The sequence below is a fragment of the Phoenix dactylifera genome, chromosome 4 (genome assembly GCF_051530095.1).
Source record: "Phoenix dactylifera cultivar Ajwa chromosome 4, Ajwa_hap1_PhDact_Kaust_v1.1, whole genome shotgun sequence".
Lineage (NCBI taxonomy): Eukaryota > Viridiplantae > Streptophyta > Magnoliopsida > Arecales > Arecaceae > Phoenix > Phoenix dactylifera.
Window position 1 is genome coordinate 30,647,677 of NC_143193.1, and position 18,519 is coordinate 30,666,195.

Genomic DNA, 18,519 nt, shown 5'->3' on the forward strand with positions numbered 1-18,519 from the left:
ATATTACTTACACATTTAATTTCTATTTATTGATAATCTTAAAATCATTTACAGCCCATCTATAGGACTCAATTTTATTTTCGGGTCCATAGTCTAATTCAATTTCTGATTCAGGCTCATGGCCTAATTTTATTTTTGGTTCAGGTCTAATCTAACTTCTAGTTCGGATTTAATTTAATTTATGGTTCAGGTTTGGTTCACCTTCTGGTCTGGGTCTGATCCAATTTTTGGTTCTGGTCTAATCAATTTTCTAGCTCAGATTTGATTCAATTACTAGTTCAGGTCTGGTTCACCTTCTGGTTCGGGTCTGAACCAATTTCTAGTTCATGTCTAATCATTTTTTGGCTCAAATTTGATTCAATTACAGGTTCAGGTTTGATTCAGCTTCTAGTTCAGACCTGATTCAACCTCTAATTCAAGTCTGATCCAGCTTCTGGTTCAAGTCTGAGCCAATTCCACTTCTGGTTTAGACCTAATTGCTCTCTGGTTCAGGTCATGCCCATTTGCATTCAAGCCCGAAGTTTAGTTAGGTTCTTATCATGCCCTTAGCTTGATTCAGTTACTGGCCCCATTTGTACTCAGGCCCAGTAACATAATTAATTAATTTATAATTAAATCCTATTAGTCCTAGTTAATTTAAAGAAAAATTTATGCTCTTCAGGCCCAGTTAATTTTAGATTTAAGAATACTAAGCTCGGACCAGGGCTCGCCCAGCCTCAGGCCTTTAAAGCTCAGATCATTTGAAGCCAACACCGGGATCAGGCCGATACCAACCCAAAGATTTTTTTTTTTCTTTCTTCTTTTCTTTTCTTATTTTTCTTTTTTTTCTTTTCTTCTTTCCTTTTCCTTCCCGAACCCTCTTCTCTCTTCTTTCTTTTCTTCTTCTCTTCTCCTTTCTTCTTCCCTTCCCGATCTCTTCCTCTTCTCCTCTTCTCCCATGAAGCAAGGAGGTGAGCTTGGAAGGGGCCAGCCCGAATCCGGCGGCGTTGCAGCCGACCGGCAGCGCCTGCAGCGGCCACGGTCTGACCTGCAGCAGCCGCAGCCCGGCTAGTCACTCTCCTCCATCGGAGGTGGAGGAGATGGGAGCTCGGGGCACCCACCGAGAAGGAGGAACCAGCTGAAGCCGGTGGTGCCCGCATAACGTGCGGCCGACGCCCGCGGTCGGCCCGGTGGTGTCCATGGTGGCATCCACGGCCCCGAGCTGGCAGCGTCCACGGCCAGAGGATAGAGATCCTCTTCCTCTCCTTCTTCTCCGATTACCTTCGGCTGAGATCAAACCAGTTCCACCCATAGAAACCAGATTTTGCTCAAGCCCCCGAGGACCCTTCTATGAATCAGAAGGTAGGTATGCATTTTAGGATTTTTAGATCTAGGTTTTGATGGGAGGAAAAGCCATAATCGAGTGGAAGGGAAGGCTCTTCTAAAAGGATCTACAAAAGGCTCCATGCTGAAAATTAAAAAATTTTCAAAAATCCGTGGCGGCACCTATTCAGGTTGCCTATGTACCCCTTCAAAAAAGGGATCAAGCCATACGTAGTTCTTATATTTTGAAAATACAGCGAAAAGATCGAATTAAATATTTTAATTTCAGCATGCAAGAGAGATCATATCTCAAATACGAGGACTGTTTAAACAATTATGCAAAAAACAACTATGCATGATTAATATAAGATCTGAAAATGAACAACCCCAGTTAAGTTCTAAACTTAACTAAGTTAGATTCAACTAATCTCTGAATGTATTAATCAATCTCCGAATACCCATTGCATAAGTTCTGGAGATTACTCCGTGAGGAGCCCCTATAAAGGTTTGAACCTCGGGAGATTGCACCCTATCAAATACTAGTATACCATTACCTCCATATTCATACCTTTATGAAAAACAGAGACAAATGGATCTGATGCTCGAGCTTCACTGCCACACAATTGTCTGGCCTCTACGAATGATCCATGTGAAACTCCGGATTGATCTTGTTTCTGCGGGAGTGATAGCTAGCGCAGAACACTGTTTTTGGCTAGAGATCTTCCTTGTTCTTGAAGTCACCAACACTTGAAGTTTCAAGGAGGAAGAAGATGGAGGATTTTGAGGAGAAGAAGAAGATTTCACCACCTCTGAAAATAGCAAGGGATGCGCCACCAAAAACACTTCTCAAGGGACCCAAAAACTTAGGCCGAAATGGAATGCTTGCTGCCTTTTTTTTTTCTTGTGTCTTCGACATCCCCATGAAAGTCGCTTCTTATTGTCGCCCCATCTCCTCACTCCACTCCTCTTCACACGCCAACCATCAGATTTGTTGGAGGATTGTGTAGAGTTTGGTAGAGTTTGAATTCAAAATTCAAACTCAAAAGGAAATGGGTGAATGGAACGCATGACATGTGTCATGGCGCCATGAAGTGAGAGGATTTGATCTTATCCAAAAATTTTCATGATTTCATCTCTTCATGTCGCCCCATCAGATGAAGCTCCTTGATGTTTGCCACGTGTCCCCATGCGCCATTAGTTTGCATTTAAATTTTAATCTCATTAAGATTAGTTCAATCATGGCGCCATGCTTGACATAGTGACATGTGGACTTTGTGATCCGAACGATTCGGATCAAACCCAATCCAAATGGGTTAAGTCCCATCAATAAGGCAAACTCAATCTCCTTGGGTTGAACCTAATCCAATCAGGTCAAACCTTGATTAAGCACAATCCTTTTTGGGTTGAACCTAATCCAATTAGGTCATATCCTGATGAAGCCCAAATTGAATCCAATTCAATTTGGCTCTTTCCGATTCCAATTACTTAATCAAATTGAGTTCATTAGCAATCTAATTGTTAATTAATCCTCCAATAATTCATTAATTATTTTATAGCAATATTATACTTAGGATAATTTGTCAATCGAATTGACCAAATTACCCCTAGATGATTCTTAATCGTCCATCAGTCTTTATGATCAATGTAGAAAACTTCTATGCGTGTGACCCCATAGATTCGAACATAAGCTGGTAGCACAGGAACAACTTTCTGTACTAATCGATGTGACCATCTAGTAATGCTACCTGACATCCGGATAGGCCAAATATATGCGAAGCAATATTCTGGAATCCTGGACTATGGTTACCGTATAATTAATCCCTATGACTCCTAATGCCAGGATGACATCAAAGTTCTGTCAACTCTGTAAAAGTACATCCATTCTGTGATTCAATTTTAGAAATTCTGTGATTCCTCACAAGGATTACCTTAGCCAAGGTTTTACTAAATTGAATACAAAAGCATTATCTCCTGTCACCAAAAGGGGTCAATTCCATCTTGACTCACACACCGACTTCACAAGTACTTGACTACACGCAGTGACCTTCCATCTCTGAATTAGAAATTCAGCTGGTCCGATACCAAAGTACAGTGAGTTACTTGCTAATCACTATGGTGCTCTCAAGTCTGAGGGATATATATACCCATATCCACTCGGAACATCTCTCGATAGCAGAGCGTTCCGGAATGGTCACGTTCAGTGAAGTGTACTCCTATACTTCACCTGTGTGGCATATCAGTGTCTCTACACTCCTTGGTTAAGAGAACAACCAACATATATGGCATACAACGACCTAATCTTGATAATGCTGTTGTCCTAGTAACAGCACATCATTTGGTCGCGAACTATTTTAAGGACTCGTAGATAAATCCCCCTTTATCATAAAAGAGTCCTAAGGACTTCATCACATAACAAGAGTTCATCTGAAGATGTATAAATAAAATGATGAATAATGCCAAATAACATTTTATTAATTAATCAATTCATATACAAATTCAATCATCAACAGGCTGACAATTGACTCTTAGGATACAATTCCCAACATCTTCGGCATGGGCCGGTCATGGCCTTCGATTGACCAAGCCAATGTTGGATCACAGCCGCCCACGGGTGAGATCTTCCCCCTCCTTCCACTACATCTTATGTCTTCCCTTCTTCTTTTATTTCCATTTTGATTATTACACTAGATTGATTGAATGTAATTCATGAGCAAGGGTGATCAGAAATTTATCTAGCTCTGAGGAATTGCGAGGCTTTTCCGGTGAAGTGTTGTGTCTGCTCCGACAGCTCAGTGCGGTGACGAGCTAGGGGTGTCTCCTCCTCCTCCTGCACCGCCGCTCGCGATCCGTCTCCTTTGCAAAGAAGGAAGAGAGGGTAAGAGGTAGTGAGAGGGTGGTCGATGGAGTCCCTCACTAAGGAATCAATGGGCTTTTATAGCCCTCGATCCAGCTCGGAGGGGTGGTGATCATGGCTGTTAGGCGGTTATAACCGCCTTAACAACTGTCGATCTCCACTGCCATTCCTTCCGAATTTTTCAAATGGACTGTCGACTATGGTCCAGGTCGGTCCATCTAGCCTGGTGTTTACAGGGACAATACGAAAATAGCATAGATCCAGATGTCTTGACCTTCAAAGACTTTCACCATCATTGTACTACTATTCGAAAGAAATAGATTTAGATAGAGCTAGGGTAGCTTAGGCTAGAGTAGTAGTAATCTAACTTAACATCACTCCTAAGATAGAGTGCTATTGATAAATGAAGTTAAGCTAAGATAAAATAAGATGCATTGATATATTGGATGCCGAAAGATTTTCCTTCTTTTTGGGCTACTTTTCTCTATTTATAAATTAAGCTACTCAAAACCACCTATGTCTTGTCATTCACATTTAGCCTCCACTCCCCAAATGGTTTGGATACCATTAATAATTGTTGATCCAAAAGATTTGATTTTGATGATGCAAAATATTTGAGTAAAAGGTTTACTAATCAATTACTTGGAGTATACTTGAATATTTGCGGAAAGCCAAGAAAAAATCTTTCAGTAACTCTCAACATGGAGAAATGAGGTCTAATTACCTAAAGTTCTGCACAAAGAGATTCGACTCCAATAATATCTTGAAGTGTCTCTTCAATGCTCACATGCAATAATAGTGAATTTCAACAAGAGTTATCTCAAGAGTTCACTCCGGCACACTGATGTAGACTGATATGCATTCATAAGTTAACCCAAAAGAACATGAGCTGACCCTTGAATAGTCTTAGACAAAAGACAGAGAGCTATAAAATTCATTATATTGGCTAGTCAACTTATAAAGATCACAAGTCAACTCCAGTCAGACAAGAGTCGACCCAAAAGCAAATGAGTTGACCCCGAATGGCTACAAACAAAAGATAAAGAACAGCAAAAATTCAGTTTGTTGGAGAGTTGATCCATAAAGATAACGAGTCGACCCTTGTTAATAAACAAATCGACCCTTAAAATAAAGGAGTCGATCGCATAATGTCACAAATGAAAGATAAAGCGCAGAAAAAATAACATCTAGTTTGAGTCGACTCCTAAAAATTATGAATTGACTCTTGAGAGTTACAAGTCAACCCTTAAAAATGACGAATCAACTCGTCTGCATCTCACAATAGTAACGACTAGTTTTCTATAAATCAAAACAACTGTTTTTGCTTTACAAGGGCTTTTTTGACCTGTCTAACAACTAGAAGTGTCTCTCATCCATTCTTTAGTGGGATAAATGCAAGGGAATGCCAAAAGAAAGAAAAAGAAGTGAAATGACAAGGAAATAAATGAGGAAAAATTGAATAGCCAAAGAAAAAAAAGAAGTTTAAAAGGGAGAACATTCAAGTGCATTCATTAAGAGCTGAAAGATCACATCTTTCACTATTGAGAGAGTTGGTGAAGAGCATTCAAGTCTAATCAAGAGAAACCAATCAATTCAGAGCTTCATTTATGTTTGTGCACTTAAATTTTTGGAGTTGTGATTTATTTACTTTGTATTTATCTTATACTTTTCTGAGATAAGTTTCAGGATTTGAAACTTGGAGAAAGGTCCATCCAAATCTTGAATTAGATTGTATTGAGCCTGAGGAAAGGCTCGGGTGTGGTTTTGGTTAATGGCCAGCAAAAATCAACTGGGTTGATTATGAGTCCGGTCAAAACAATTAGAATGTAATCTTGGAGAGATGATAGTGGAAATTTCTAAGAAAAAATGTCTTGGAGAGTGGACGTAGGTGCAAGGTTGGTGCCGAGCCACTATAAATTTGTTGTGTTTATAGTCCATGACTTTTGTGGTTTGATCTCCTACATATTTACTTTTGCTAGTTACTCGTTGCAACTTACACATATTCATTAAGTTTTATTCCGCTCCATTTTACTTAAAGTTTTTTTGAGAAGCCTAATTTACCCCCCTTTTGGGCTGCATGGCTGGACAACAAGCGGTATCAGAGCTTTGATACTGAAGCCCTTCATTGACCTAACAGTCAAAGAATTATAGATCCATGGCGGCCCCAATTGGAACTTCTATGGCCGAAGGACAGTCAAAAAACAGACCTCTTTTTTTCAATGGCACACTTATTGGAAAGTACGCATGCAAATTTTTATTCAAACACTGGATTATGACAAATGGAATATTATAATTAATGGTCCTCACACACCTACAAAAGTCATTGATGGTGTGAAAGCTCTTCCCAAATCAGAAGGAGAATAGGATGAGTATGATGAGAAAATGGCACGACTAAATACTAAGGCCATGGATGTTTTATATTGCTCTTAGATGCTAATAAATTTAATTGTATTTCAACTTATATTTCTACTAAAGAGATTTGGATAGATTGGAAGTAACTCATAAAAGCACTAACCAAGTCAAAGAATCTAAAATTAATATGCTTGTATATAAATATGAATTATTTAAAATAGAATCAAATAAGCCCATCACTTAAATATTTACTTATTTTACTAGTATTATAAATGGTCTTAAAAGTCTTGGCAATTCTTGTTGACCCTAAAGGGTTTATTCTGATGATGCAAAATAATTGAGTAAAAGGATCACTAATCTATTGCCTTGAGTATGCTTGATTGATTTCAGAAAGCTAAGAAGAAAGCCTTTAGTAACTTTTTTTTCGGTACAACGGCTGCTCACCCCATTTTGATGTAGGTGCAGCCAGCAGAATCAAGGGCTACAGTTTGACACAAAGGCAAGGGGGTGCCCCCTGATGTGGCCAAAGGACCTCTCCGGAGTGCTGTGCAATATAGGAAGCAATCTAGTCTGCCATCTTGTTCGCCTTCTGATACATGTGCACAACCTGAAAGGCATTATAGTCTCTCAACATCAATCGAATGTCACATAGTAAGGGACTCCCATCCTCCGTCCATCTCTCTTCTTGTATCCAGTCAATCACCATGGCCGAGTCTCTCTCAAGGATGATACTCTCAGCCTCCAGCGTCCGTCTCACATAGGAGATGCCCTTCCATGCTGCCCTAAGCTCCGCCTCTATAACTGACAACCCATTGGTGCTCTCCCGCCTGCAGCGATCATTTATGAGTCATGACCTTTGATCACAAACCCCACACCAACCCTGTCGCCATCTTCAGGACCACTACCATCGAAGTTCACTTTTGGATAGCCGAGGGGTGGGGGCTCCCAAGAAATAAGAGAGAACCTAGGTGCTAATGCAGCCGAGCGGGGTCCCCAGATGTCCCTGGCCATCCTAGATGAATTTGTTGTAGTAGTCCTGATGATCTCCACCACCTAGATGCAAGCTCTCTTGACGACGCACCTCGGAGACTCCTGCCTGTCATCGAAAATCTGGGTGTTCCTATCCAACCATATATGGTACGCCATATAGGCCACTCGAATCCCCTACGCCCCCACCCTCTGGCTCCGCATAGTCTCCCTCAGCTAGTGTAGTAGGTCATCTGTAGATCAGGTGGACTGGAGCTAGAGAAGGCCACTGCATCCCCAGATCTATGCTGCCCACTCACACCCAAGCAACACGTGACTAATTGATTCCTCCACATCCGGGCACTAGGCACAACACAAAGTGATCCGACCACCTCTCCCCGCCAACATGCCCCTCATGGGAAGACAGCCCCATGCTACTTTCCATAGAAATAGGGCAACACGTGGATGAACCCCCAGCCTCCAAATCCACCTACCCTCCATCTACCTGACATCCTCTCCACCTATGGACTCCTGGACATCCGTGGTACGTACTCTGGACCTACCTGTAGCCGCCCAGACCAACCTGTCTGTCATCTCCACTGCGAGTAGCAGAATAGCCAGGATCAGCTCGGCCAACTTCGCCCCAACGACATCCCGAACCAGTGGCTCGTCCCACCTACTCCAACTCGGGACTATCAAATCACTAACTCGACGACCTTCCCGCCTTGAAGGATCGAAAAAGTTCAGCAAACCCAATTGTTCTCTAGGGCATCGATAGAGCGCTCATCACTAACAGCCCACCTGACCGCAGCCCTCACCATTAGTGCGTAAGAGCAAATCTCCCTCCATATAAAGGAGCACTGCCTCCTAACATGGAACTCCCTCATCACCATGGATACTCCATACTTAGCCCTCAGTAGGGCACTCCATAAGCAGTCGGGGTCCAGCATAAATCTGGTTGCATGTCGCATTGCTAGTACCTCTCGTCTTGTCACTAAAGACTGGATCCCTAAGCTGCCCTGACATACCGGCTGACAAACTGCCTTCCATGCCATCAGATTTATACCCTTTCTCTCTCCCTAGCTACCCCAAATGAAATTTCTGAATAACTGCTCCAATGACCTCAGAAGGGACACAGGCACTATAGTATTTGACAACAGAAATACTGATATAGCGCTAACGACCGAACGCACCAAGGTGATCCTGCCCATCATCGACAATGCTTCGGACTGCCACCCTTCCATTTTGCATCTGATACATAGCTCCACATCTGCACAGTCCCCCCTCCGTAGCCGACGGCCTGTAATAGGGATCTCCAAGTACCTCATGGTACCCTCCAGCTCCCCCACTCTTAGTATCTCCTTGATAGATGTCTTCACCTGTGGCTTAGTTTGGCGGCTAAAGCTAATCGCCAACTTAGCCAGGTTGACCCATTGGCCATGAAGTTCATTTATTTGATTTTGATGATAAAATATTTGAATAAAAAGTTCACTAATCGGTTGCTTGGAGTATACTTGAATGTTTGTAGAAATTCCAAAAGAAATCTTTCAGTAACTCTCAATATGAAGAAATGAAGTTTAATTTTCTAAAGCTCTACATAAAGAGATTCAATTCTAAAAATACGTAGAATTGTCTCTTGAATGCTCACCTGCAATAACAACAAATTTCAAATTAGGCTATCTCAAGAGTCGACCCATGAATTATAACAAATTGACCCCGACACATAGATACAGACTGATACGCTTTGCCGGCTGACCCATAAGAATAAAATTCGACCCCAGAATAGTCACAGACAAAAAAACAGAAAGCTGTAAAATTTATTAAATTGGCGAGTCGATCCATGAAGATCATGAGCCAACTCCAGTCAAATAAGAGTCGACACCATAAACAAATGAGTCGACCCTTGAATGGCCATAAACAAAAGACATAAAGTAGTAAAATTATGTTTATTAGAGAGTCGACCCACGAAGATAACAAGCCGACCTCTGTTTGTTGGACATATTCTGCCGCTGTGCGGGCCATACCTTGCGGGGTCCCTGAGCAGCACAGGGAGGGTCACTGTCAGCATGTCCTGCCGCCTGCCAACGGTGATGGCTTGGTTAGTAGGTGGGTTATACCCGAGGGTCCCTGAACCCATGGCGAGGCCAGGTCAGAGTCCGGGGTGGGCGAGGCCTGGTCGGGGTCGACTCGTGGCGCTGCCTTTGGTGGGGTTTAAGGAAATAGAGTTGCACCTTCACTAACACCGGTCGGTTTTGGTGTAATGGTAGCGCTTGATCCTGACAACTGGTATCAGAGCCAGAGGTTTCAAGTTCGAAACCCAGGCATCACGTTGGGGGGGGGGGATGTTGGACATATTCTGCCGCTGTGCGAGCCATACCTTGCGGGGTTCCTGAGCAGCACAGGAAGGGTCACTGTCAGCATGTCCTGCCGCATGCCAACGGCGATGGCTGAATTAGTAGGTGGGTTATACCCGAGGGTCCCTGAACCCATGGCGAGGCCAGGTCGGAGTCCGGGATGGGCGAGGCATGGTCGGAGTCGACTCGTGGCGCTGCCTTTGGTGGGGTTTAAGGAAATAGAGTTGCGCCTTCACTAACACCGATCGGTTTTGGTGCAATGGTAGCTCTTGATCCTGACAACACTGTTAATGAACAAGTCAATCCCTAAACCAAAAGCGGCGACCCTACAATGGTTACAAATGAAAGGCAAAGCTCAACAAAAATAACAGCCAGTTTGAGTTGACCCCTAAAGTTTACGAGTCAACTTCTAAAAATAATGAGTCGACCTCTGAAAACGATGAGTCAACCCGTCTATACCTGACAACAATAACGGCTAGTTTTTCCATAAATTAGAACGACTATTTTTAATTCACAATGGCTCTTTTGACCTATCTAACTACTAGAAGTGTCTCCCAACCATTTCTTTGTGGTATAAACGCATGAAAACTCCAAAAGAAAGAAAGAGAAGTGAATGAGAAGGAAATAAATGAGGAAAAATTTAATAGCTAAAGAAAAGAAAAGGAGTTCAAAAGGGAGAACATTCAACGGCATTCATTAAGAATTGAAAGATCACATCCTCCACTACTGAGAGAGTTGGTGAAGAGCATTCAAGTCTAATTAGGAGCCAACTAATTTAGGTCTTCATTATTTTTGCATACTTAAATTTTAGGAGCTGTGATTCGTTTATTTTATATTTGTCTTATACTTTGCTGAGGTAAGTTTCAGGATTTGAAACTTGGAAGAAGGTCCATCCAAATCTTGAATTGGATTGTATTAAGCTTGAAAAAAAAGCTCGAGTGTGGTTTTGGTTGATTATTAGTGAAATCAATTAGGTTAATTATGAGCCCGGTCAAACAATCGGATTGTAATTTTGGAGAGATTATAGTGAAAATTTTCAAAAAAATATATCTTGGGGAATAGATGTAGGTGCATGGTTAGCCCCAAATTATTATAAATTTGTTGTTTTTGTGGCACTTGATTTATGTGATTTGATCTCTTGTATATATACTTTTGTTAGTTACTCATTGCAATGCACACATATTAATCAAATTTTATTCTTATATATTTTATTTAATTTTTTTAATAGAAACGTAGTTTATCTCATTTTTAGACTGGATAGCTGGACAATAATAACCTCTTCTCATGTCCTATGTCTAGATAAGTGCCTCATCATCAACTATGAGAGGAGTTATATGCCACGCGACCACTAGCACCATGGCCTCTAAAGGGCTCCCATGCTACCATATGTCGCCTCCTTTTTGCGTTTCTAGCAACAGACATGTTGACCACAAGGCCCCGGAGATAGCGCCCTTTCAGCTATATTCACCTCCAACCTGATGGAGGACGAAGATGGCATGTGGGTCATCTCTTTCTTGGCCCATTTTTATTGCCAAGCGGCTCTGGTGATGTATCAGCCAACTCACTTGTCCTTTGCCTCCAACTGACCTTCGACAACATCAGTGCTACTGTGCTCGGAACGCCGGTGTTAATCTTGATCGTCCTGCCTTTGCTTTCTTTCGCGGTGGCGCTGGCTTTGATCGGCCTACTACCTGCATCTTTGGCAGCTTTTCGGGATCAAGCGGCAGCCGACCAAGCTGAGGCATCATCCTTGAAGTGGTCGGGGCCTCCTCGGGATTAGGGGCAGCAAGCCAGGCTGAGGGGAAGTAGCTGTTCTTCTCCTTTGGCACATAATCACCGGCGAACTTGAGAGGTCGCCCACTTGACGTTCAACTTAAAGCCAAAAATGGGGCCGCATCTGCAGATGACAAGGATGACACTGTTGTTGGATCCATTTGCCCATCCATGATGGAGCCCGAAGTGGCACGGCCTCCATAAGGCTCCGTTTGAAAACTTGAAATTGAGAAGAAAGAAATGGAATGGAAGGAAAAGTTAAAAATTTTGATGTTTGAAAGTTTTTTAGTGAAAGGAAAGGAAAAAAAAAGGAGGAAATAGGAGGGAAAATTTTGGTCTCCAATTCTCTCTTTTCTTTCCTCCCATAAGTGGGAGGATTTGGAGAGAAAGAAATTGGAACTTAATAAATTTTTTATAATCCCTATTTTACCCTCAACTTATAAGAATGCCCCTTTTATAATAAGAATATTTTAGTAAAAGTGTTAAAAAGGTATGTTTTCTTTTCTTTTCTCTCCAAACTCCGAAACAAGAGGAAAGAAAGTACTTTCTTTTTTCTTCTAAAACTTCCAAACAAGAGGAGAGGAAAGTCTATTCTATTTCATTCTTTTCTTTTCCCTTCTCATTAAAGTTTTTCTTTCTTTTCCTTTCCTTTCCTTTCATTTCATTAGGGTCAAGGCTTTAGCCATAACTCTAGCCATGGGCTTTGACGAAGAAGATAGGGTCAGCAAAAAGAATTAACCAAAATGGCCTCCATTCTTCTGATCTAGGAATGCGGCAAAATTGAACATGACATTAAAGGCCTTGATGATGCGGTGGATGATCATGTGATTATACACAATGGTGGGATAGTGGGTGGAGGCAATGCAAGTATGGATATTATACCAATGTTCCTGGCTTGGAAGTAACTGGCTGGGACGTCTGTGGAGGTGTTGGCTTAAACTACCATCAGGCATAACCCATACTAAGAGTAACACTTATTATTCCTATACATCGTCTTCGGACATTTGCCCTTGCTAATGTGTCATGTAGGTGTCAAGATCTGATGATGAGACTCATTGACATAGATTGAGATGATCTAAATGGTAACTGATGAGACTTCTTAGAAGACATGACTAATAAAAGGGCAAATGCTTATTTCCATGAACTGCAAATAATATATAGAAATAAGTTGATGAATAATATTTGACAATGAATGATTGAGACGAGGATCCCAAACATCCACTGGTGTACAATCATGAAGAAAGGCTTGAATAAATTGACTTGATTTATTGACTGAAGAGAAAATCGAGAGCTTGCCCATTAGGAGAGGTGTCCACATAAGATAATCCATTGAGAATATAAAAAGATGGGTGAGACTAAAAATTACGTTATTACATTGGTAAACATAAGAAGATTTTTAGTAAGTGAAGGAACATGTAAAATATTTTTAATATGTCATGGTTTTGGAGAATTTGAAATAATGGAAGAACAAATGTGTTGAGTATGAAAAATTGAATTCTTGTCGACTCTTACTTGATCTTTGCCATTTTACTCCTATTTGTTGAGAGATTGTGGCGCTCAGCTGTGATGCGATTGGTGAAAGCATCATATACAAAAAAAAATGTAGCATAAAGAGATCTACCATGCCCCAGAATTGATACAGTGCATGCAAAATTTTGATCCTAAATAATCATATAAAAGTAAAGAATATATCTTACATGGACAGTTGAATTTTGCATATTAGTGGGATAGATTCTATTTGCACTCCAAATTGATTTCGAGATACAACATCAAATCTTTTGTAACTGTGTTGAGCCTCGCCTGGATCTACTTTGATCACCAAAAGAAACTCGAGAGTTTCTTCAAACTCTTAACTGTCACACGAACCTAAGAGAGAATTCAAAAGATTTCAAGAAAGGAACAAAACCTACTTTCAGTGTCATGCCTCGAACCCATGATGCGGTTGGATCCACTAGACCGCCTCGGACTTAATCATTTGGTTATTTTTGCTTTTGAGTTCTTGATGTTAATTTTATTTCAGCATAGCCTTGCTCGGGCTAGCCGACTTGGCCTTTATTAGAGTCGCTTTGGGTTTAGTTGTTTCTTGAATTCAATTAGATCAAGTCAAGTTAAGGGGTCAGGTAGCCACCTATAAATAGAAGTGGTGAGCACCTATTTCAGCATGCAAAAATTAATTGAAAGGCTTTTGCCCTAGCTCTCTTCCCTTCTCTCTTCTCTTCTTGCGACGCCTTCCCCCTCTCCCTAGGCCGCCGTCCAAGGCCGCCGCCCCCTCCTTCATCCGGCTGCACCACCTCTGTCCCGAGAGGCCAGCCACCTTCTCCCTCTTCTTCCTCTCCTCCTTGATCCCTTCCAGCCTCTACAAACAACTCCATCCCGTCGGATTATCAGCCCGTCCTTCCCTACGCAGTCATCAGTCAGAGGCTGATATCTCAAGATCCCGATGTCTTCTCTAGACCCACGACCTACCGCTGGAAAGCTAACGCAGAGATCTACAATATATCCAAAATTGAGATCGATCTGACGGATGGATCTTCGGAAATTGTGTCTGCAATCAGGTCAGAACCACCCTTCCAGAAATCAAGAAGAGTCAAGAATCTTGAGATACGGATCAAATTCTATCGGATCGCATCAATTTGGTATCAGAGCAGTTCAATCCTTGGCCTTGGAAGATGGTGAACACCCGCTCTACAACCTCGAAGCAGCAAGAAGCGGCATCTTCAAGGGGCGTCGACCCACATCAAGAAGGCTCGCGATCACCCGCGGCCTCGGCGGACCTGAGACCCGATCTTGATTCCACCGACCGTCTCTTGGAGTTCTTGCGTAGGAATCAAACAACTATGCAGAAGAGCCAACAATAATTGATGGAGAATATGGATACCACGCAACACCATATCGAGATGATGTTGCAACTATTGCTAAATCAGCGGCAAGAAACTCCACCGAGGGGAGCTCCGCGTCGAACCCGGGTGGAATCTCCGGCCCCTACCCGTGGACGACCAGGACGGAGGGGACCCCCTCCTCGTGAGCCTCTCCTTCCCAACCCACCAGAGGAGATGCGGCTGGACCAAGGAGAAGATCGACCTAGACCTCGACCCGAGCTCATACCGATTGGCGCACGCGCTAGGGCTCGGGGGATGAGCCCGATTGGCATCGACGACGGGTCGGATATGGAGGATGATCCCATCCAGAATTTTCAGATGAGGAACCAGTGTGTGGGGGAGTACCCACGCCGAGGATATGAACGAGATCGGGACCGTAATGGAGATCGAGAGGGAGGAAATCGCGGACTGACTCTTAGGCTGAAATTTCCCAAGTTTAAAGATGGCGATCCTCTCGATTGGGTGTATCGGGCTGAGCGGTTCTTTCACTACCATGGCACAGCGGAGGACCAAAAGGTATTGATCTCATCTTTTCACCTAGAAGAGACCGCCCTGCGATGGTTTCAAACCGCCGACCGAGCTCGACCTTTCAACGGTTGGGAGGATTTTTCTGCAGCAATTTGTCGGCGTTTCGGCCCTACCGAGTATGATGACTTCCAGTCTATGCTATCAAGGGTCACCCAAAAGACTACTGTTAGAACCTTTCAAGAGGAGTTTGAGAGGATCAGCAACCGAGTGGTGGGGTGGAGCGACTCCGCGCTGAAAAGCATATACCTCGGAGGACTTCGTGTCGGCGACATTCAAGCCGAGGTGAGGACTTTGCGGCCACAATCTCTGGAGGATGCCTTTGCCTTGGCACTGATGGTAGAAGAGAAGATCAAGACCACTCGATCAGCGGCACGGGGCAGCTGGACCAACCTCCGGGCCGGCCAAACCGCAGGGGGCTCCATCGGCCAGCCAAGAGCGACGACGGCTGCAGCAGCTAACACAGGGCCGAGGACCCCTCTTCGCTTGTCAGGTGACGTCAAGAGGGTTGAGCGTCCACCCGGGAGGACCTTGACACCAGCACAAGTGGAGGAACGTCGAGCAAAAGGCCTATATTTTCGCTGCGACGAGAAATTTACACCGGGACACCGGTGTGCGCGGCCCGTCGGAGCGGTGATGTTGATCGACGGATTGGAGGACGAGGCCGTGGCTGAAGATGGTGATGAGGTTGCCGAGGATGAGCCCCAAGATTTAGAGGCCGAGGAAGAGGACGTGCCACCTCAGATTTCATTGCATGCCTACTCCGGATCGGCGACACCGAAAACGCTACGCGTGGACGGCATGATCAAAAGACGTGTGGTGCGTATCCTCATAGATACGGGCAGCACCCACAATTTTTTGGATGAAAGGCTCGTCAAACAGATCGGTCTCATAGCAGAGCCGACATTGGGCTTCGACGTGGCATTGGGTGACGGAGCCACGTTGAGGGCAGAGGGCATATGCCGAGGCATCACTTTGACGATCCAGGGCAGCCAATTCAAGCTCGATCTCTATCCGTTGGCATTACGAGGAGTGTTGGGAACCCGCCCATGCCGCAGAAAATTCAAAAAAATTCAAATGGCAGCGGAATCGGCATAAGCGGGATCGACGTTCATCGCATGAACGTGTTTCGAGAAACCGTTCGTAGATAAATAAGAATTAAAACTTTTAGAAACTTTAGGAAGATCAGATCTGCACCTTGTGCGGGTAGATGATCACCGCAAACTGATGATCGTGGTTTTTGGATGAAGGTTCGCTTGAAGCCGTTCAAGTGCCCGGCCTCTACGGGTATCCACACGAAGCAGGAACCGATCCAAGCTTTCTATCTCCCCGGGGTGCTAGCTCCCTTGCAGAGAAAACTTGGTGGCTGATGTCCTCCCTTTTAATCAACCCTTGATTGTACTTGGGAGGAGGAAGAAGAAGGAGCAACCATGGAAGAAGATCACCAAGCCTTGCAGCCCCTTTTTCCTTTGCCTGCGTTGGAAGAAGGAAAGGAGGAAGAGGATGCCGCCAAGACTCCTCTTGGCTTTTCCCTTTGCTTGCGGCTGAAACAAGAGGAGGAGAGGGGCTCACGGGTGGAGAAGGAAGAGGGCTTAAATTATTAGCCCTAGGGTGCCGCCCACATCCCCTTTTAAGCATGAAGGGCTCCTACAAGTTAGGAGCCCTTGATTGTTTTCCAAGAGGGGCGCCGGCCCCTCTTGTGTTGCCGCACCAACAAGGGAAAAGAGGAGGGGCGTGCGCCCCTCCCTCTTGGCTAACCCTAGTCCTCCTCTAAGGAGGATTAGGAGGTCTTCTAGTGGCTAAGTCCTAATCTAATTAGGCTTAGTCCAAGGTTCAACCAATTTGGGTTTTATACAAGTCCTAATCCAATTAGAACTTGAATGAACCATGAAATTAACTTGAACTCTTCAATTCTAACCCAATTAGGAGTCATCTTGATTCATTAGGTTGATGATTAATTAGGGCTTAGGAGATCCTAATCCAATTAAGACTTATTTAATTTTAGTCCTAATCCAATTAGGACTCTAATTTGAATCCGAAGTCCTAATCCGATTAGGACTCTAGGAATCCTACTCCAAGTAGGAATCCAATTTTAATTCAAAACTCCTAATCTAATTAGGATTGTAGGAATCCTACTCCAAGTAGGAATTTCAGTCCTACTCCAATTAGGATTTCCAGTCCTATTCCAATTAGGACTCTAGGAATCTTACTCGAAGTAGGATTTGTGTTTAAGTCCAATTAATTAATTCCATTGTTCCTTCTTCAACTTAATATCAATCGAATTGATTACTTGTGATTTCTAATCACGATTCAACCATCGGATCGGTTAATACTTCTAGTGTGTGTGACCCCATAGGTTCTATTCTGATTGGTAGTGAGATATATTGTGATCTCTATCACAATATCATTGAAAACTCCTTTCAATGGATTGGAACGATTCCAACTCTACTCATTAGGGTTAATCGATCATCGAGATAATCCCTGTGAGTCCCACCATCCACTAGTGACACCTAGCAGCATGTAGTGGCTACCCAGCAGAATAGAATGATGAACCTCTAGGTGCAGTTATCATGTGATACCGTCCTACTATCGTGGATCCCTATAGGACGGAGGTCATGGACAACTCGTCAAACCCCATCGCCTGTCACATGTCAAGATTTATTCGACTTAAGTTCGAGAGCGGAGAACTCTTTCTCCACTGTGCAATCTGCCCCGGCCGAGGTCTTACGAACTCAGTTTTATAAATCACATAGGATCTCTCCTTATCTATCAAGGTCGATAGATTCTTTATAGGTGCATACCCTACTCCTACAGTGAACTTAATGCAGCCAATCTACACCGCATGGACCCATATGGTTAGAGACTATGTATGTATGCAGTCAAACTACAATAACCTCACTGTGAGTAGCCGAAGCATCGCAGGTCAAAGGACCAGTCACACTACTGCAACATCAAGCAAGCCACTCACGAGTGGATAGACATCCAAGTGACTTCTTGTATTGGTCACGCTCAGTACCCTTGTTCTCTAATAAGCACCTGCACTATTACTTCAGTGTCCCTACACCGTGGACTCGAGTCTCGTCCATCCATAGGGAAAGTAATGTGTGCACTGATCTCATCGGATCGATCACCGTCCTCGTGATGATCCATCGATCAGGAGCGTTTAGAAATTAATCACTAATGATACATGGCTCAAATTCTCAACTCTTGAGAATATGCATCATCATCTTATTAATTCCTTGGACGATTCATAGACACAGTAATAATATGAATGAAAAAGATGCCTTTCATTTATTCAGTAATAATAAAGTCAAGTACAAATTATGTCCTAGAATTAATAATGTGTCAGCCAAAATTGGCTTCTAGGGCATACATCTAACAATCTCCCACTTGCACTAAAGCCAATTAGTCATATATCTTAGTCCCATCATCTCAAGGTGGGCTTCAGTCTTTTGTTGACTTAGCTGCTTAGTGAATGGGTCTGCCACGTTGTCCGCGGAGTCTACTCTCTGCA

At 43.3% G+C, this 18,519-nt stretch overlaps 1 protein-coding gene across 9 annotated transcripts in view; it reads left to right on the forward strand.

The window, feature by feature from the left end:
• LOC103724120 (TRAF-type zinc finger-like protein) overlaps positions 1-11,900 on the forward strand; it is a 117,805-nt gene extending 105,905 nt beyond the window's left edge. For all 9 annotated transcript variants that reach the window (XR_016400231.1, XR_016400230.1, XR_016400232.1 and 6 more), the window contains one exon: positions 11,128-11,900. The gene's annotated coding sequence lies outside the window, so the exon portion shown is untranslated. The remainder of the gene's footprint in view (positions 1-11,127) is intronic.
• Positions 11,901-18,519: the final 6,619 nt, after the last annotated feature.